The sequence below is a fragment of the Danaus plexippus genome (assembly GCF_018135715.1).
Source record: "Danaus plexippus chromosome 16 unlocalized genomic scaffold, MEX_DaPlex mxdp_23, whole genome shotgun sequence".
Taxonomy (NCBI): Eukaryota; Metazoa; Arthropoda; class Insecta; order Lepidoptera; family Nymphalidae; genus Danaus; species Danaus plexippus.
In genome coordinates, this window is record NW_026869851.1 from 2,833,773 (window position 1) to 2,856,389 (window position 22,617).

Sequence of the window (22,617 nt, forward strand, 5' to 3'; positions counted from 1 at the left end):
TGCTGTTTACACGGTTTTATTTGGACGTGTTAAAAATATGTTTTAGACACGCATAATTTATGACTGTCACTTTTTACCGAATAGCAACCAAATGGGGTTATAAACGTTTTTGCGGAACATAACATGTTTCCTCCAAACAGTGTATGATTTTGAATCTCTTGAAATGTTTGTTATGTTACTTTGGTAATCTGATAATAACTAACTTGGGCTAAACATGACGCTATACAAAACGTACTTACACATGCATTCACGAATATGGAGTATTCCTTCAATTTATTTTGCAAATGCGCCCAGATACCAAGTTGATCTTTTTGCATTATTCAAAAACGTGGTATGAATATTGTCCTTGATCCCATGATCGCAGGACCGTGCTAAATGACATTAAAGTCTCAGAAGACAGCTTGAGTACCGGTGTGTTTTACCGCCTGTAAAATGAGATATGTTATTAAGCAATGTTTGGTAAGATGCCAATGTTTGGTAAGATGTTATTAAGAAATGTTTGGAAGATGAACTTTTGTCATAGCTTAACCAATAGCACGTAGTCCATCCTTACACCTTGGCGGGACAAAGGTTTTTCACAGTGCGGCTATACAAGAAATGCCTTCTGCGAACATTTCATAAATAAAGGTGCTACTAATCTGCCCAATGATAGTATGGCGTTCTTCAAGACATGATGAACTACTAATTGATAGGTCGGCAACGACTAAGTGGAAACGGAGGTATTGCAAGCATCCAAAGGCTTTGTAGACGTGATATAAAAAGGGCATAGAAAAATTCTTTTTTCACAAAGGTTATATTTTCTTCTGATTTCGTATCATATATAGTACATATATATTTAAAGTCTGCAATTTTATTGCATTTTTAAATCGAAAATAAAATGTACCATAAATTTAAAAAAATACAACCGAAACTTCTGGAAGATAATTTCAATTATAGCAACAAGATCAGAATTGTACCTAATTCTTTTCAAAGAATATTAGGTACAATTTCACTATTAATTTATTAAATTTACACAAAACTAAAAGCGATTTGAATTAATAACTTTCAACTATCTCGATTTAATCTTATCGTGAATTCAAATCTTAATATAACACAAACAAAAGATTTAAACACACTCCGAAAATTTACGATCGATTAATCTATAACACTAACGGGCGTGACTGAGTCCGTGACTAGAGTCCTGATCTCCCCTGACAACTGCTTATTTGTGGTTCATCTCTCTCCTATTCCTACAATATATATATACGTATATATGTATATACGTATATATATACTAAATTACTTATAATTGCATTTACTACATCAAAAATGGTAGAAGATTCTCATGAAAGTATTTAAGGACATTAAATTTATGGTCTGTACGTTTCAAGAGGAAGTGTTAGGGATTACAAGTTAACATGAAATTGATGTTATAAAATTTTACAATGAAGTAATAAAACACAAATTTATGAAGCTTTGTTTAAAAAAAATACATATTTTGTATTAATATCATTGTTCGCGTCTAGTAATTGTTAAAAAATAAAATCGGTATATAAAAATAACTGCGATAAATTTTGTTCAATTAATGTCAGTAATAAAATAGTTTATCTTTTTTCCCTTTAAAATATACGATTGAAAAGCTATTCCTTTTATTAAATTCGTAAAATTCAAAAATACCAATTTGTTGTAAAAATACCATTGCATGAGGAATGTGGAAGAAAAACTAAATAATGATTTAATTAGTTTACCGCCATTTTTTTTAATACTATGGCTTCATTCACACTGGATTCATGAAAGATTTTGCCAATGTCAACGTTTTTATTTGTTGGACGATTTATAATCTTGAGCACTGTGTGGAGAAAACACTAAGGATTTTGTCGAATTTAATAAAGGAAATTTAATTATTATTATTTTATTCTTTTTAAAAAAGACTGTAGTTATATTTTAACCAGCTTACCGCCATTTTATTAATGTTCTAATAATAATTTATTATCTATTTTATCTGTCAACCATAATCACCTTTGCTTTATTTGGTTTTCTGTATATCAGCATTCATTCGTATACTTATTAATTACTTAATGAGATCTAAGATTTTCGCGAGTATTCATTTAAATGAAACTAGTATTATTCGGATTTACTACGCGGATTTTATTATTTAAAAACTACATAATCCCGACGTTTCGGTTACTTTGCAGCAACCGTGATCACGGGCAGACGAGGTGACCGTGACCTCGTCACGTCAGTTTCATTTATTAATTACTTTTTTAATGTTCTAAATATACTGAAAAAATAATATAGTTTTATCACAGTTTTATTGTAATTTACTCGGCGTTAGTTATTTGGAATAATTTTAAATATTCAAACTTATAGCGGTCCTGAATAAACCTATTAAAATCGCATTAAAGCTTTTCACTTGGAATGTCGATTTAATAATATTTCAAAATACTTGGAATCGTTAATATTTTATAATAATATTATTTTTTTTTCAGTTTCGCTTCATTGGAGAAAATCCTCATTTCGTTCGGAGCTCATAAATTATTCAGCATACAACATGCGAGATTCGTTACGTTAAAATAAAACTTCTATATTGATATAAATTAATTTCAATACTTTATTAAAGATGAATTATTTTGGTAATAATTTATTTAGTAATAAAGTTTTCGATATCAAATGGATGTACGAAGACCAGTTCTTGTTTCAAATGAAAAAAAGATCTATTTCAAATTTCCACTTTATAATAAAAAAAATAAGACTAAACAAAATTTATGCTTATTTTTATTTATTTCAAACGCTCGTTATAATAATAAAGCTAAGGAAAATATCTAGATTATATAACTGTTATCATTATTGTATAGTACCTAATATTAAAAATATTTTAACTAACAATATGAAAGCCTTAATAATTTTTATTAAATTAAATTTATACTCGTAAAGCACTTATGGACTTTAAGCACTTAAATATATTAAACCTACAAAATACAGATGATATAATCTGTACTGTTAACTTAAGCCAACTTAAAAAACTTTTTTTAATGCTAAGGCTTCATTCGCACTGGAATCGTGTAATATTTTGAAAATGTAGACGTTTTTATTTGTTGGACGAATTATAATCTTGAGTACTGTCTAGAGGAAAAACGTGAAGGAGAACTTGAAACATAATCTACAATTACTAACATCTACATTATATCTTATTTACTGTATTTAATGTACATACAGATTATTATTTATTTTTATTTTTGCTAATGAATTATATAGGGTGGCAACCGGAGGTTCCAGGAAAACTACAAAACTTTCTTATATTATAATAAGAATTACATATTATAACTTTTAATCAACGATTAAGACTACATGATTGCCCCGATGTTAGGATAGCAATCCCATTCCATAGCTTGTGTGGTATCAGGAATCTCCTGGTTCACAAGGCTTGGTGTTCGTTCCGCGGAGTCAGCACCGTCACTCCTTATATGATATTTTATCCATACAACAATATTTCCCCGACGATGTTCATTAATTTTTTAATGTGTTGCCCGTAAGTAACACATAATATTTTGGTGTCGCATTTTAATATCTTTTTATCTATTGTTAGAAATAAATTAGGCAGTACTTCCACTTATATGTTTATTGCTTCACAACTCGTAACAGAATCCGAGTCTAGCACTTACATCCAATTTATAATATTCAAAGGTAACATATTTAGGTTAGGGTAAGTTACAATATCATAAAGAGGGCGCTAGTTTCCCTCATAAGAGTTTCCATTAAATAATAAAACACTGAACATTATAAATTATAAAACCAATTGTTAAGTATTTGGACATTTAAATTACTGTACAGAAACATTATTAACATTAATTTACACTATTATAACAAATATACAGATGGCGCTAGTTTACTATCATAAGAATTCCCAATAAATATCAGAATATAAACAACGTTAAGCTTAGAATTATAAAGTACATCAGATTTTAAATTATTATAAATCATTATTACTAACACTATATGTAGTTGAGTCTCTTATAGGTTAGGTTGTTTTAAATATGACCTTCATCCGTGCAAAGACATGCACAGTATACTCGGCCATTGGCGTGTAGAATGGAAGAGGCAGGATCCGGGATTAACATATTAATGCAATGAAATTTAATAGCCTCGACTGAAGTCACAATTATGATCTTTTTTAGTAGATCTAAAACAACACAAATTCAATTAGATGCACGAGTCTCTTATATTTTATCAATGGTATATTTTTGTCTTTATCTTGTGACTGTGAGGATGTAAAAATTAAAAAGAGATTTGACAGGAAAATTGTATTTAAGGAAACTATATATATATATACTTAAGTAGACTAACGTATAAAAAATTAAAATTAAATATTCTATCTAACATTCTAGCAAAACGTTAATCGCGTGTAACTTTACCCTTAATTTTATACTTATAAAATAATTTTAAGTAAATTAAGAATACGTGTGAGATAATTTAGAATATTCATCAACCAATTTCAACAGTAATAGCATCCTTTGTCGATCCGAAACAGAAGTGAAAATAACTTATTCAATATTCATAAGACTGAGGGTAGTTCCATAAGTTTGGGGAGGCAATATACATTTTAGTTCCACGAAGAAGTTCGCTTATTAAGAACATGAATTTTAAAATCAAATTTGGAATAAAATAATTTTTCACATTCGAGTGATGTAATTTTGTGTTTTATCTTTAATGATTGATGAAAATTTAAACGAATTTCTATGAAAATTAGAAAAAGTTCTTTCTTATTTTAATACCAATTGAATATTAAATAAAGTAAAAGCTGTCTGAAAGCAAATGTCACAAACATGGTTAATATTAAGACAATAAAAAGAAGACAAGTTTACACGTCAATTTAATTTAGATAGAGACAAAATCGAAGCCATTTTGATTTTTATTGTTATAAGTAAAAAAAAAAGTTACGTCAAATTGACATGTTTTGATAAATGTCAGTCAATGAGATATGTCTAAATAAAGACTCAATTATATAAGATGAAATCTTTCTTTAGTAAATTTCTTTTAAATTTTAGATAAACTGTAAAGAAAAAATATGATAATCTCGACATCTCGTATCTTTAGCCACCTTCGGCTATCCTCAGTGTTAAAATTTTCATTTCATATATTATGTTTTCGACTGTTTTATACTCTGATATTATTTTAATTGTCCTAGTTAACAGGGCCTCGTGATTTCTTTGGGCAACTTTTTTCTCATTTTAAATATTTTACCTCTAATAAAAAACATAATCTCAAATTTGAATTACAAAAAAACTCTCGTGGTAAAATTTTAAACGTGAGGAGGTATGAAGATAACTAATCTTTTGATCTCAGGGAAAGGGGTTCCTTTTTAAGAAATGAAAACATAATTAGAAGAGTTTTTTTTCAAAAACCTAGCTAATATAAATTAAACCGGACAGCCTTTTATTATTCAAACGGTCATTTTTTTCAGCATACACTTCCTTAAATCTATTTCTAAAGTAAATGCCGTCAGACTGACATTTAACTCGTTGCATTCTTTGGAAGTCCGTTATAAAATAATTTTACTTTCATTGCAGATATTTTATCTTAATAATAAAAGAAAAGAAAAGTTTATTAAATCAATAATATATAAGAAAGTAAGTGGAGCCTATTATGTTACTTTAAAGTTATTTGTATTAATTATATTTAAAGTAATTTGGATTTTGAGAATCAGTTTAAATGAAACAAACTCTAAAACTTTTTTTATATTATTTGCTATATACGAAAATATTAATATATTTAAATTTGTTTTGTTTTAAAAACTTAAATTATACGTTTGAATTAACGAACGAACCGAATATTTTAAATTTAATGTTCAATTACTTTTCGTAATTTCAAATGTTTGCTTTTCCTCTCAAAAAAAAATTCGTTTCCTCGTTATCCGTGTCCGTCCTTTCAAATCAAGATGTTAATTAAATGAACATCTTAAAATTGCCATTTGCGTCTGACAAATTATTTTTTAAAAATCCTGTTCGTAATGGTTTTTAGATATTTTGTGTTCAAAGACGAGACGAAACCTCTCTGCATTCCATGAAATCACCGTGCGGGTGCCGGGTCCATCGCGTTGCATGGAGAGAGCTTCAACAGTGCCTAGGACTTCCGACCCAGGGGTAGGTTTAAGGGGCCCCTAACTAACGCGCGCAAATATAAATATAAATATAAATATAAATATAGAAATATTTGTAATTTCAGAAGCGAGTCGTAACTTAAAAAAGGGTAACGTTTAATGTATCTTAAATGTTTGATGATGAATGATTTTGGAAAGTGTTGAAGTATATTTGAAAATAATAAAGATATCGTAATAGTTATAATAATATAATAATTTATATTAATCACGTTTCTTCAGTTATATAAAATAATATATTCAATAGTTAAATTAAAACATCTTGATAGCAATGTTTTTTGTTATTAATACAACTATTTGCAACGTTTTATTTATTACAACGTTTGATCTCTCACTCAAAACTATTAGTTTGGTTTATTCAATTTTATTTAATATATAATATTATTCATATGTAATGATTATGAAAATAATATTGTCTTACATTTAAATAATATTCAGAAACTATCCTTCAGCTTAACAAGGATACACGAATATAATATTCACAGATATTAATTTTTTTTGTTCTTAAAAACGGTTTACTATATTTATATCGTAAATCATTTCTATGATTTATAAAACTTGAAACTTATAGTAGTATAATATACAGTAGTGTTAAATCAGCAGCGAGGGATGTTCAAAATTTTTTAATACCCTTTTTTATAAATACCGATTCGGCCAATCTTTGTTTTTTTCTCATCATCTGTTGTAGGTTTACCACAAGTTTGTACCATCACAGTACACACGCGGAGTGTCCAGTTCTTCACACATAAACTTGCGTTGTTACCATCATGTCTGAAGGTTTATTTTGTATACGAGTTGTAGTGGAGTAATGAGCTATAGGAATGCATAATGCTGAGTAATGTTGAAAGTCCTTTATACCATCCTTTACATTATTATTTGAAAACATACACATCGAAGTCTTCGGAATAATTTTGAGCAAAAATAAATTGAGTAACCATTGTTTATCGTTCCTTATAACTATCGATATGTTACAATAACAGGGCTGTTTTAGTGATGGATCAACAAAATTATTTGACAAACAACTATATCTCTATGTTTAATTATTGTAATTTTTTTTTTATCTCTATCTATTTCATTTAAACTTATTTAAAACGAGATTAACTTCATCGGTGTTCTAAACAAGTAAGTTGTAAGGCAATATTAATATTGGTTTAAAGGTAATCGAAACTTTAATTCTGCATGAATATAACTTATATGTTATGTTAAAGAATATACGTATATGACTAACAGACGCTTTAAAACAATGATTACTGTATATTAATCAATCGTTTATTACTAAACATAGGTCTCGTTCTAATACATTGTTATTAAAATATATTTTTTTAAAGTCATCTGTAAATATTGATTGATTATTAACTAGTATTGATATTCTATATGAACTATATATATTGTTATTCTACGGCACTCCTATTTCTCATGTGTGTCCTTATTTAATCATCATCATCATCATCATCATCATCATCATCATCATCATCATCATCATCATCATCATCATCATCATCATCATCATCATCATCATCATCATCATCATCATCATCATCATCATCATCATCATCATCATCATCATCATCATCATCATCATCATCATCATCATCATCATCATCATCATCATCATCATCATCATCATCATCATCATCATCATCATCATCATCATCATCATCATCATCATCATCATCATCATCATCATCATCATCATCATCATCATCATCATCATCATCATCATCATCATCATCATCATCATCATCATCATCATCATCATCATCATCATCATCATCATCATCATCATCATCATCATCATCATCATCATCATCATCATCATCATCATCATCATCATCATCATCATCATCATCATCATCATCATCATCATCATCATCATCATCATCATCATCATCATCATCATCATCATCATCATCATCATCATCATCATCATCATCATCATCATCATCATCATCATCATCATCATCATCATCATCATCATCATCATCATCATCATCATCATCATCATCATCATCATCATCATCATCATCATCATCATCATCATCATCATCATCATCATCATCATCATCATCATCATCATCATCATCATCATCATCATCATCATCATCATCATCATCATCATCATCATCATCATCATCATCATCATCATCATCATCATCATCATCATCATCATCATCATCATCATCATCATCATCATCATCATCATCATCATCATCATCATCATCATCATCATCATCATCATCATCATCATCATCATCATCATCATCATCATCATCATCATCATCATCATCATCATCATCATCATCATCATCATCATCATCATCATCATCATCATCATCATCATCATCATCATCATCATCATCATCATCATCATCATCATCATCATCATCATCATCATCATCATCATCATCATCATCATCATCATCATCATCATCATCATCATCATCATCATCATCATCATCATCATCATCATCATCATCATCATCATCATCATCATCATCATCATCATCATCATCATCATCATCATCATCATCATCATCATCATCATCATCATCATCATCATCATCATCATCATCATCATCATCATCATCATCATCATCATCATCATCATCATCATCATCATCATCATCATCATCATCATCATCATCATCATCATCATCATCATCATCATCATCATCATCATCATCATCATCATCATCATCATCATCATCATCATCATCATCATCATCATCATCATCATCATCATCATCATCATCATCATCATCATCATCATCATCATCATCATCATCATCATCATCATCATCATCATCATCATCATCATCATCATCATCATCATCATCATCATCATCATCATCATCATCATCATCATCATCATCATCATCATCATCATCATCATCATCATCATCATCATCATCATCATCATCATCATCATCATCATCATCATCATCATCATCATCATCATCATCATCATCATCATCATCATCATCATCATCATCATCATCATCATCATCAGCCTATCGGAGCCCACTGTTGAGCAAAGGCCTCTTCTAACATGGAGAAGGTTAGAGCATTAATCACCACGCTTGCTCAAGACGGGTTGGCGATTTCAATCTTATAATTTGAAATTATAAGACCTGGTTTCCTCACGATGTTTTCCTTCACCGTCCGTCAGTGGTGTCTAAATACTCTTAGAAAGTACATATGATTCGGAAAGATCACATTGGTATTTGCCAGGTTTATGAATTACACTTATTTAATGTGTATTTTTTATTATACATAAATATTTTGTAAATATATTCATTTTCCTCAGTATCTAAATTTATTAATTTTAACCATATCTATCTTTAAACAGAGGCACGTTTTGTGGTAATAAAATTGTTTGTGCAATTCGGATGTCGATCTTGTATAAAATGTACGCCTTCTATTTGACATCGTAATTGATGTGTTTTGTGTCAAATTATACAATATTGTCAGTCATTTGTTTTAAATTTTTCACATTACAGTAATATATTTTATCATAGAGTAAGAGTAGGAATAATTTATAATATTCTTGTGTTAAATCTGAATGCAATCAACTTCCAGTGATATGAAAAGTTTATATTATTTTGGTTGTGCGGTTTTCTAGTTACGACGAGAAAATGGAAAGATAATATTTGATGGAATATAACGTAGTGACGAGAACATGTTGAAGTGCATTGAACGAAGATTTTCGTTTCTCTGTAATAACTCAATATTAATATATGTATAAGTGTAGTCTAAAACATTATTGTATGTCAGATTTCATCAATAATTTTCTATTTCAATTTCCTTATTCGATCTGTATTATACAGAAGGATTTTATCCAACGTAATAGTATATAATCGTATTTTCTATTGGTCCCGTAACATTATTTCTACTCAGAACTATTATGATTCAAGTAAAATACTTATAAAAATACGACACTTCTAATATTTTAGAAGTGTTTGAAGAATTATTTAATGATTTGTATTATAATTAATTGTATTTTAATAAAGTTGTGGTGGCCTGGAGGTTAAAAGGCCCACCTCTCATACGTGAGGCCGCGGGTTCGAAACCTGTCAAGTAACAATGTGATCTTTTCCGAGTCATATGTACTTTCTAAGAGTATTTAGACACCACTGACGGACGGTGAAGGAAAACATCGTGAAGAAAACCTGGTCTTATTATTTCAAATTATTAGATTAAAATCGCCAATCCGTCTTGAGCAAGCGTGGTGATTAATTCTCTAACCTTCTCCGTGTGAGAAGAGGCCTTTGCTCAGCAGTGGGCTCCGATAGGCTGGTGATGATGTTGATGATATCATTTTTTGATTAAATAAGACTTAAAGTTTTGTATATAGTTTTTTGTTAATTATATTATTTTTTAAAGGTTTTTTTTTTCAAAAAAATGCATATTGAGGGACGTAAGTAGTATTTAATTTTTTTATATTATATCTCTTCTGTGTGTTTATAAATTTATAGTAATTGTGTTTGTAGAAGTCATTAGAAGTTTTTAAAGTCTCGTACAAATTTTGGTTCAGTGTTATTGTCATATTATGAAGTATATAATATGATATTTTTTTAATTTGTTGCACTGTTTTCCTTTGCTCTAGTTTGTCGTTTTCCGTATCTGGAAAATAAAATATGTTATGTATAATTAGATATGTTTACATGATAATAATGAGCATAATTTTGCTTTTATTTTTTAATTATGATTATTTGATTATTTTTGAGCAAATAATATAAGTGATGTGAAAAGGTAAGTTTGGCAAAATTATTAAAGATTTTACTTGGACAACATTCCCTTTAACCACATTCAGTAATCGTGGATGTAGATTGTTATCGGGGAGGCTATATATTAATTTAATTAATACGATTTTCAAACCAAGTTATACTTGCAACTTTGCTCAAAGTTAAAACGGTATTTGTGACGTCTAAGAAAATTCACTTTAAGCTATACCAACTTACATCCGAACGAGAGATCACAAAGGAATAGTTGTCCTAATTTGTTGTGGAATTTATCATCGATTCCTTTCTCCTACTAATCATGTTGCCATGGTGATAGCAACCTTATATTGAAAGAACATTTCTTATCTGTTATATCTGCTAGTTTATTAATATAGATTACCAAAGAGATTTAATATGTCAGTGACAGGTTGTTAAAAAAAAGTTCTTTGTTACTCATCTTTAAAACGAATTCTTACTTCCATTTGTTTAAATAAAGGTACCAGCTAGCAAGAGAAAAAATATCAACGAATTAGTTTAAAAATGTCATTTAGCAGTTTGTGTTAAATATTCATCATACCGTTTAACAAAGAGGTCTTGAAAATGAGTAATCAGCGTAGCAAAACCTACTTGACAGATGTGATGCATTTCATTAAGATAAAATTATATTATTGTAGTCGATTTATATATATATATATATATATATATATATATATATATATGATAAGCACTGCCTACTCTTACATTTATTCCATGAAAGGTGATAGAAGAAAATTCGCATGAGAGTGTTTTAGGACACGGAACTTTATGGTCTGTTCGTTTTAAGAGGAAGCTTTAAGGTTTGGAAGATAATAATAATAAAAGAAAATTTAAGAACGTGGAAATAAAAAATATATAAGTTATACATTTAATTATATAGAGGTCTTTGAGAGAACTAGTGTATATGATAATTTCTGCTACCTTGACAATAAACGAGGGAGTAATATTACAGCAGGAGAAATGCAAGAAAATCTTTCTTATTCTCATTAATTATTCCATATTTAATGGATCATGAATTAAAATATTTCAACAAGATTTAATCGTGGTCGTTCAAAGTATTTTACATGAGACGAAATGTTACGTTGGTATCATAACTCAGATAAAGTAAATAGTGGTTTTGTGAACACAAATAAACTTCTCAGCTTGGAAACTCAACTAATTAAATAAATGAGAAACTGTCTCGCCTCCGTAGTTTCATACCAAAACTATTATCTTAAATTTTTGCGTCAATATTGTTCATCTGTTTTCAAATTATTCAGTCAGAAAAGACGGGCTTAAGGTAAAAAATTTAAATGTTCCCCAATTAATCTAAAAAGAGATTAATTAGTGACTATAAAAAAACGAAATTGATACAAAAAGTAACTTATATATTCAAGCATAAACATATATACATACATATATATATATATATATATATATATATATATATATATATATATATGTCGGCGCAACGACATTTAAAAAACCATTATAAAGGGTAGTTGTTTCATATGTATAGTTGTTTCATATGTATTTCACTTTAGAGGGTAGATGTGACATAAACAATGTCAAGGCGTTAGTAATAACTTTAACAAAATTATTTGTTTTATAGATCGTCGTACTATTTGTATTGAAGGAAAGTAAATGGCAATTCGTATCGTGATTTGTAATATGTAAAGATAAGTTATTTTGTGAGTTTTAGTAAAACACAAACTTAAACAGTAACCATTTTGTAATCAATGTTATTCAATTATGATTTCTTTAAATTTTAAATGGCAATATAAAGTTTAGTTGGTTTAATAATTGATTACGAAAACTTTTGTAATGATTACTGTTTATTTGAATTACTACGAATAATCTTTGTAAGTTATTATTTAAAATTAAGAGTAAATGTAATGACTCCACGAAAACCATTTATATTCGGAGACATCTGTGGCGAGGACACAGTGGTGTGAGAGCTATCCAGGAGAAATTACTAAGTGTTAGTTAAAGTTGAAAATAAAGTGGTGTGAGTAAGTGAGAGTGCTTTATTGGTGAAAATGGATAACCTGATAGGTGGAAATAGTGTTATGTGACGATAACATCGCTGACGTCACAGCTCCTAATAATCAACTTGGACATGGCTCTTCGACATATATATATATATATATATATATATATATATATATATATATATATATATGTTTATATACAATGTATATGTGTCTAACGAAGGCAAAGAATATTTAAAAGCTTAAAGCATTTAATAACATTTTTATAGATACCACACAGTATAAAATCATCAGAATGGCAAACTCTACTAAACCATACTAATTAAATAAGGATAAGGTTAGTATTGTAATTTTAAATAATAATACTCTTTATTGTACGACCTCAAAATGAAAACAAAGACACAATAAAATGAAATATAGCAGTGTCCAAGCGGTATCATAGATAAAAAGTGAAAGCATCTATTGTGGTTGTTGGCTTATGTATAAATATAGTGGAAGAGACGGTTTTATTATAATATATATAAGTATTTCCTACTAGACTAATAAAGGCGTGGGTGTCTGTATCAAAGAGTATGTTTGATGAGCTTCTCCTCAGGCTGATCCTGAACACTTTATGATGCTCACAATATTTAGCAGCTCCTGGATTAACTGCAGGTGTTATTATTAAAGATATATTTTCTTTAACTACAATCTTTCCGTTACAGTTGCGCAAAAAAAAAGATATTCATTTAAAAGAGCGTAAACTGCTTTAAAAGTCGCCGACAAAGTTAATACTTTGTACTATCTATTGCAGGATTGCAAAAAGTTTCTATCTCATACTGTCGCATTGAAATTGTTTTAAGGTTCTATAAAATATTATTTCATCGGAAACAAAATGATATTTTCGTTTGACAATCCCTCCAATATTAGTCGAAAACGAGAAATAAAACTGTATTTTTTTAAAATTCCGATTGGATAGTGCTTGACTGATATTCCAACCGTGGAAAGGTCGAAACAAAATCTTAGGTGATCCACTATCTCAGTATCAGCCTGTTTTTCCTTTTTTTGGAGACACCTATATTATAATTGAAAGGGAACCAAGACGGTAAAAAACTATTCCAATGCTTTGCTGGGAGCTTGGAACGCGAGGAAGGCCACAACCAAAGAATGGAGTCCCATTTAAGATAAATATTGTATTAGATAAGCGCGCATGTTATTTTATGTAAAGAAACAATTCTAAACTAAACATTCTACTCCACTTAGTAAGTGCATTTGTTTCTAAATATATATTTTATTCATGCTATATTTCCATGGAAAAATATAATAATAGATATAAGGTTCTCACTAACCAATCTATATTCCTTTTTGCTATTAACAGATGGTTATGAACTTTACTATGAAGATCTGTGTTAGCCTGTAATAATCTGCTTCTTATTTCATGTATATCTTGAATGTTGGAATCATGCTTTTTGGGTAATGCAAGAGATATTTCTAGCCTTATTCATAACGTATATTAATATTTTAAGACAAGTTAGAGTACTATCTGGTTCCATCATAGCCGCTCGTCTTTGATAAAAATTGTAATTTTTGTATTCGAAATTACGGAAAAACATTTCTATTTCTGTAAATACTAATAAGACCATTTTTTAACTATTTTATCCATAGTGTTTATAGATAGTATACTCTACTAACATTGAGATGGAACTTGTGGCTATTATATTATTTTAGATCTGTTTAAGTAACTAACGTTTCTTTTAGAAAAGACAATTAAATTTATAGGAAATCGATTTAAAGCTGAAATAACTAAACATACAACGTGACAAAGAAATCGAGTCACAGCTGTTGAAAGCCAATGAAACAAAAATTAAATCAGCGTATTGGTTGTTTGTGAAACTCTAAAAGTGATTTTTTGAGCAAACTTACACTGGACCATCTGTAGGCATATGTAGAAAACAAATATCTATTAACTTTCCATCGAACGAGCAATGTACATCGAAATAAAAAAAATTTCGCAACTTTAAACGAAGTCTGAAAAAACAGCTGACATGTTTGTCTATTTGTCCTCAATACCGACATCCAATATTATATATTCTTACAATATTCACTTCAAATAAATGTCACAACGTATTTACTGGGACATTACAAACTAAAATACTTTATGTCAAATGAGTACAATATTGTGACACGTTTACATTAACTTATTAATTCTTTATTCAAAAAATTAGAGACATTGATTTAGACTCAATACATATTAAAAAAAAATAATTGTATTAGGAGATGTGTTATAATGTGATTTTAAGAAGATGCAATTTAATATATTTTCTAACATAAGCTAATGTTTTATATATCTCTGTTATTATACACTCTACGTACCAAGAACACAAATTGGAAGTTCAGTGATTGATTTGCTTAAGGCGTCTCGTCACTCTCGCCAGTGAAACGGAACGAGAGCTGCTGAATTTTGCTTATACAAAGTATGCTGCAACTTTGTAACGAATGTGACTTTTATGAACAGAATTAAGTTAAATATTTTTGTTTTATAAATACTTTTGTAACAAAAAGACAATAGTCTTTTATACGTGTGGGGATTAAGACAGAGTTATAAAAAAAAAATAATCTATATATATGTCGGCGCAACGACATTTAAAAAACCATTATAAAGGGTAGTTGTTTCATATGTATAGTTGTTTCATATGTATTTCACTTTAGAGGGTAGATGTGACATAAACAATGTCAAGGCGTTAGTAATAACTTTAACAAAATTATTTGTTTTATAGATCGTCGTACGATTTGTATTGAAGGAAAGTAAATGGCAATTCGTATCGTGATTTGTAATATGTAAAGATAAGTTATTTTGTGAGTTTTAGTAAAACACAAACTTAAACAGTAACCATTTTGTAATCAATGTTATTCAATTATGATTTCTTTAAATTTTAAATGGCAATATAAAGTTTAGTTGGTTTAATAATTGATTACGAAAACTTTTGTAATGATTACTGTTTATTTGAATTACTACGAATAATCTTTGTAAGTTATTATTTAAAATTAAGAGTAAATGTAATGACTCCACGAAAACCATTTATATTCGGAGACATCTGTGGCGAGGACACAGTGGTGTGAGAGCTATCCAGGAGAAATTACTAAGTGTTAGTTAAAGTTGAAAATAAAGTGGTGCGAGTAAGTGAGAGTGCTTTATTGGCGAAAATGGATAACCTGATAGGTGGAAATAGTGTTATGTGACGATAACATCGCTGACGTCACAGCTCCTAATAATCAACTTGGACATGGCTTTTCGACATCAGAAGTGGGATTACCTACTTCTACTCGTCCATCTGACATTACTGGAGGCTCTGTTGCAGTGGTAAATACCGAATTATTATTATTATTATTTTTTTCACAAATGCTAAAAGTGATAAAGCGTATGTCGATCGTATTCCTGGTCAACCAGAAGCCAAAATTAAAATTACTGATACCTGCCATCATATGACCGGGACATGAATGTTGGAATCAGAGAATGGTATCAACATATTACAACTGCAATGGAAACCTATAACTTTACTGATTACGAAATCAGAATGAAGGTCCGGAGTCTACTCAGAGGACGCACAAAGTTATGGGTTGACAATTGGTTAATATTTACAACAACGTGATCGGAATTGCGGGATGTTTTGATTACGACTTTTCACATCGAACCAGAGACTGGATACTCGCGGGACATCGTTCGTTTTAAAGAACATAACTATGATAATACTAAGGATATTACGCAATTTTTGTCACAAGCGTGGGTTCTATGGCGACGTATAAGAAAGGCAGTGATTGTTGTATAGGGGATGAACAACTGCGAATCGAATTACTAAATGTTAGAGCGTCATCAGTACCCGAATTGATCTCTGTGGCATCGCCGATACGATACGTGAAACGGTCTCACCTTAATACATTGAATACATTACAAGGAACTATAAAACGAACAAATTTAGTACGATATTTGAAAGGTCTGAGACAATTTACAGTAGTGTCGCTATCAACATTAACAACAGTATGCGTTATAAATGATCTTCGAATAGAGATTCAGTTTCATATTGTACCTGACTGTGAAATATGTTCAGATGTTTTAATTGGAATGAATTTGATTGAAAACACGAATTTTAGTGTGATAATAAACTCGCATGGTGCTATTTTTCTTCACCAACCTGCTATACGTCATGTGATGTCTAGGAGTGATAAATTTAATAATTTAAATTGCGACCTAACTGATCAAGATCTAATAAATAGATTAATAATTTTGCTCAACAAATATGAAAATCACATGTTAAACACCGAAGTACTACAAATACGCTTAAAAGATAATCGATATGGTCTACGTTCTACATATCTATCGTTAAGTCCTATGAGGAGGGAAACAGTTCGTTCAATTATTAAGGAATTACTTGAACATAAAATTATTCGAGAAAGAAACAGCACCAACAGAGCTGTATACAGATGATAGTAGCATTGGATACGGAGCAGTTCTAGCTCCGATCGTTAATGGGCGCCGTCATCCAGTAGTGTATATGAGTCAAAAAAAAAAAAAAAAACTACTGACGCGGAGAGCCGATACCACTCTTATGAGCTCGAGACTCTGGCAGTAGTACGGGCAACAAAACATTTTCGACACTATTTATACGGTCGAAAGTTTAAAATTGTAATGCTTTGAAAGCATCCAAACATAAAAAGGATTTACTTCCGTGAATTCATAGATGTAGAAACCCATCTAATGAAATATCTGTCAATATGATAAGCAAAGACATGGAATGGTTACAAATAGAACGAAGACTCGATGATTTACTTCGTCCTTTAATAAGATAGCATGAGCAGCGACCACGCAGCCGCAAACTATACACTAAGAGGTGTCCTAAAGAAAATTTTAACAGATCCTGTGCTTGGCCAACATGAAGTCATTGTCGTTCCTATCATCATTTCAGGGGAGTATAGTAAATTCATTTAAATGAAACTAATATTTTTCGGATATACGCGTGCTTTAATTTTGTTAAAATTACAGGCTCCCGACGTTTCGGTTACTTTTGAGCAACCGTGATCACGGGCAGACGAGATTTAATAAATTCATTTCACACCGCATTACATCACCCAGGATGGGAGAGAACTCTTCAAAAAAATAAAAGACATATGTTTTTGATCATTTTTGATAAAATGAGTACTTTAATCGGAAGATTTGTTGAAAATTTTATAATTTGCAGAACATCAAAAAACTCGTCAGGTAGCAACAAGTACGACTTCATCCAATCCAGAAACCCACGGCAGCATTTCAAGTAGTACATATGGACATTACCTGGAAATTAGGAACTAGGAGTAGTGAAGGATCAGTCTCGCAGCCTTGAAACTATTAGTACATCTTTTTGGAACACCAGTTCAGATCATGGTTGATGGAGGTCGAGAGTTTCTTGGTGAATTCAAAGTTTATTGTAACCGCTTTGGGAGCAACATACATTCAATCGCACCAGGAATAAGCCGAGCTAAAGGACAGCTTGAAAGTATCATGAGCACTTTAAAAAATGCCCTAACTATTATAAAAATTACACTACCGAAAACTGGCAGACTGCTCTTGAAGCATTGCAACTCTCGTTTAATTGCACGCCTCATAGAGTTACTGGAGTTGCACCTCTAACTCTTCTCACTCGTCGGCAGCATTGTGTGTCATCGGAACTATTAAGGTTAATTGATTTTGAGAATGAATTTATAAATTTTGATGTATTGGAGGAATATGTGCAACAGAAAATGTTGGCTTCGGCGGAATATGATAAACAGAGTTTTGAAAAAAGTAAGGGTAAGCTACGTTCATTTAAAAGAGGTGACTATGCACTAATCAAAACTAATCCTCGTAAACAAACTTCTTTGGATCTGAAAAATACTGAACCATACGAAATATGCAAAATATTGGAACATGATCGTTACATGCTAAAACGTGTAACCGGTAGAGGCCGGCCGCGTAAGTTAGCTCATGATCAATTACGTCCAGCACCAAATCCAGCAGCAGCAGGAACCGTGTCGGCGGATCAGATTGATGATCCTCCACATTGGACTGTCGGTCCATTAAATGTTGAAGCTTCTGAAAATTTAGAAGTTGAATCCAATGAACGATCAATAAACTTGGTCCAACATTCATTGCTTAGTAAAGTATCAATTTATTGACAATTGTCTTTATCAAAAGATCTCTCAAGTTGAGGAACTTGACATGAGGTCAATAAAAAAAAAAAAAAAAAATTTTAGAACCTGTACTAAAATATTACCTTTCTTCAAATCTTTTAGAGCCTCTGTGGACCACGGACAAAAGTCCTAGACCACAGCATCGACCTACCTCAATCCCTTAGAGCCCCTGTGGACCACGGCGTACGAGACCGCCCAGACCACAGCAACATCATAAAATCAATATCCTCTGTGGACCACGGACAAAAGTCCCAGACCACAGCATCGACCTACCTCAATCCCTTAGAGCCCCTGTGGACCACGGCGTACGAGACCGCCCAGACCACAGCATCGACCTACCTCAATCCCTTAGAGCCCCTGTGGACCACGGCGTACGAGACCGCCCAGACCACAGCATCGACCTACCTCAATCCCTTAGAGCCCCTGTGGACCACGGCGTACGAGACCGCCCAGACCACAGCATCGACCTACCTCAATCCCTTAGAGCCCCTGTGGACCACGGCGTACGAGACCGCCCAGACCACAGCAACATCATAAAATCAATATCCTCTGTGGACCACGGACGAAAGTCCCAGACCACAGCATCGACCTACCTCAATCCCTTAGAGCCCCTGTGGACCACGGCGTACAAGACCGCCCAGACCACAGCAACAAACCCACTTCAATAAAAGTAAGCAAAGATGCGTGGAGCATTTTGCGTAAAAAAAAAAAAACACAAATACAGGTTCAGAGAATCCAAGTGATCTCTTTAATACAGCGTATGTTGATACGTTGATATATCACAACAAAGTAAAACTGGTGCAGGGCACGCACCAGGCCGCAGAATGGCCGTGTCGGCGCAACGACATTTAACAAACCATTATAAAGGGTAGTTGTTTCATATGTATAGTTGTTTCATATGTATTTCACTTTAGAGGGTAGATGTGACATAAACAATGTCAAGGCGTTAGTAATAACTTTAACAAAATTATTTGTTTTATAGATCGTCGTACGATTTGTATTGAAGGAAAGTAAATGGCAATTCGTATCGTGATTTGTAATATGTAAAGATAAGTTATTTTGTGAGTTTTAGTAAAACACAAACTTAAACAGTAACCATTTTGTAATCAATGTTATTCAATTATGATTTCTTTAAATTTTAAATGGCAATATAAAGTTTAGTTGGTTTAATAATTGATTACGAAAACTTTTGTAATGATTACTGTTTATTTGAATTACTATGAATAATCTTTGTAAGTTATTATTTAAAATTAAGAGTAAATGTAATGACTCCACGAAAACCATTTATATTCGGAGACATCTGTGGCGAGGACACAGTGGTGTGAGAGCTATCCAGGAGAAATTACTAAGTGTTAGTTAAAGTTGAAAATAAAGTGGTGTGAGTAAGTGAGAGTGCTTTATTGGTGAAAATGGATAACCTGATAGGTGGAAATAGTGTTATGTGACGATAACATCGCTGACGTCACAGCTCCTAATAATCAACTTGGACATGGCTCTTCGACATATATATAACCTTTTTATCATACGCATTTTGTGGTCTGTGCATTTACCTCTTAATCATCGTCTTGTTGATATCTGTTAATTCTATAAAAATATTCGTTTGCTTTTCGTACGTTGTCTGTAAATATTTTATTTTGTATAGTTAGATAGCATTTGTTAAATAAATTCCGTCTTCGGTCAAACAAAGTTTAAATTTTAACCTTCTCCGCCTCTACAATGCGGAAAGTCTTATGTTAATTCAAAATTCATATGTATTCGTTTATTAGTGTTGTACAAAATTTTTTTTTTTAATTTGAATTCTTCTTATATGTAAAGAGTTACCTAACATTAATCTACGAGATATTTGAAAAATCAATGTTTTACCATATAAAATGAATAACAATACTTTATTCTAAAATTAGTTTATGTTAATGCCAGCGTTTCTTTTTTCTTTCGGAGAAGATATGTAGTTTTTTATTTATGATAAGAAAGTTTAAATATGACATAGTAACGTGTGTTGCTTGATTTAAATAATAATTGTTTTATATTTTTGTAATTAATAACATTTGTTTTATTATAAAACTACGTCTGTTGATTTTAACTGCATCTATTATTTCAGTTTAGTTGTTCAGCGCAGTTGTCTAGTTATGACGAGAAAATGGAATGATAATATATGGTAGAAAATAATGTAGTGACCTGAACATGTCGGAGTACATTGAACGAAGGCTGCGCTGTCTTTTAAAATTTCATTAATAATAATATCACGTGTTAAAATCACTTTAATAAATGTTTATTAACAAGTTTTTTTTTTTCAAAGTCATTGAAGAAAAATGTAATATTTACCGCCGTGTCAACTTCTTTACTCTAAAATAAGATGATCATACTTAAAAATTAATTTCAATGCTTTACATGGAATATGATGGGCCAATTTAAAAACATTATTTAATTATATTAATTATATAAATAGGAAAATTTGTCAGGATGCATACATGTTAAACGTAGTCAGTCACGCCAAGTCAGTGAGGAAGCGTTGCTGTCAAGCTATGTAAGCATAAATAGTTTAGCTTCAAATAACTTAATATTAATTGGAAAAATGTTCTGCAATGTGTGTAAATTAATCAACACGACTATAACATCCTTCCTTTCCTCACTATCTTGAATTTTCTCATCATATTGGATTGTCAGTTTGAGTTTAGGTCCGGCATAAATGATGGCAACTTGTCAAATAACATTAAAAATATTATTACTGTTATGTAAATTAATGTTAATTCTTACAATGTATCCTACCTCTCTCCTCTGTATCAATGTAGAGTGGATGATAGTCATAACATTATAAACTTAGTCAATACCCATCCGTTACGATTTATCGTGGCAGGTGTTGCGGACCAAGTTCTTATTAGTTTATGTTAGCCGAGACGTTACAGATACTGTAGTTTAATGTATTGTATGTCGACATCTAGATTATATATACAGCACCACGACTCGCTCCTTGAAAGAATTATTTAAATTGAATATTTGTATGGGAAATTAAATTAAACCCACTAATAGAACTTTTAGAATAAAAGAAATGAACGAACAATAAATCTGCTATACTATATATATTAATATTTTTGAATAATTAGTGTTACTAAGTATTAAAGAATCTAGAATATTTATCAATAAATTCTTCTGAGAATAACTTCCATTAGTTTTATTACATTTTAACGAAGATCCAAAGATACATTTTAACGAAGAAGTTTACAAACTAAGTCTCTGAATTCCCTGAAGATAATCATTGAAATTTAAGTAAAAGGATTTTTTATATAGATAACACTTCAAGATAATTTACTCACTCATATCTCAGTACGTAAATATGGATGAATGTTTGTCAGTAATTCATCCTTACATCAATTTTATCTTTATAAAACATAACCGACATGCAGAATCATTTAAATTAAAAATTCAGTGTTGTCTCAACATATTAGTATGTAAGAAAAGACACTTAAATTGCCAGTCTCCGGCTATAAATTAAATAAAACACTGTATCGCTTATATTCAATAAATAAAAAAGCTATCACAAAGCCGAAGCGGAAATGTAAACGCTTCAAGTTAGTATTGA

General features: G+C 30.8%; 1 pseudogene; it reads left to right on the forward strand.

Moving 5' to 3' along the window:
* The first annotated feature begins 16,123 nt into the window (after positions 1-16,123).
* Positions 16,124-19,025, forward strand: LOC133320293 (uncharacterized; annotated as a pseudogene).
* The last annotated feature ends 3,592 nt before the right edge of the window (positions 19,026-22,617 follow it).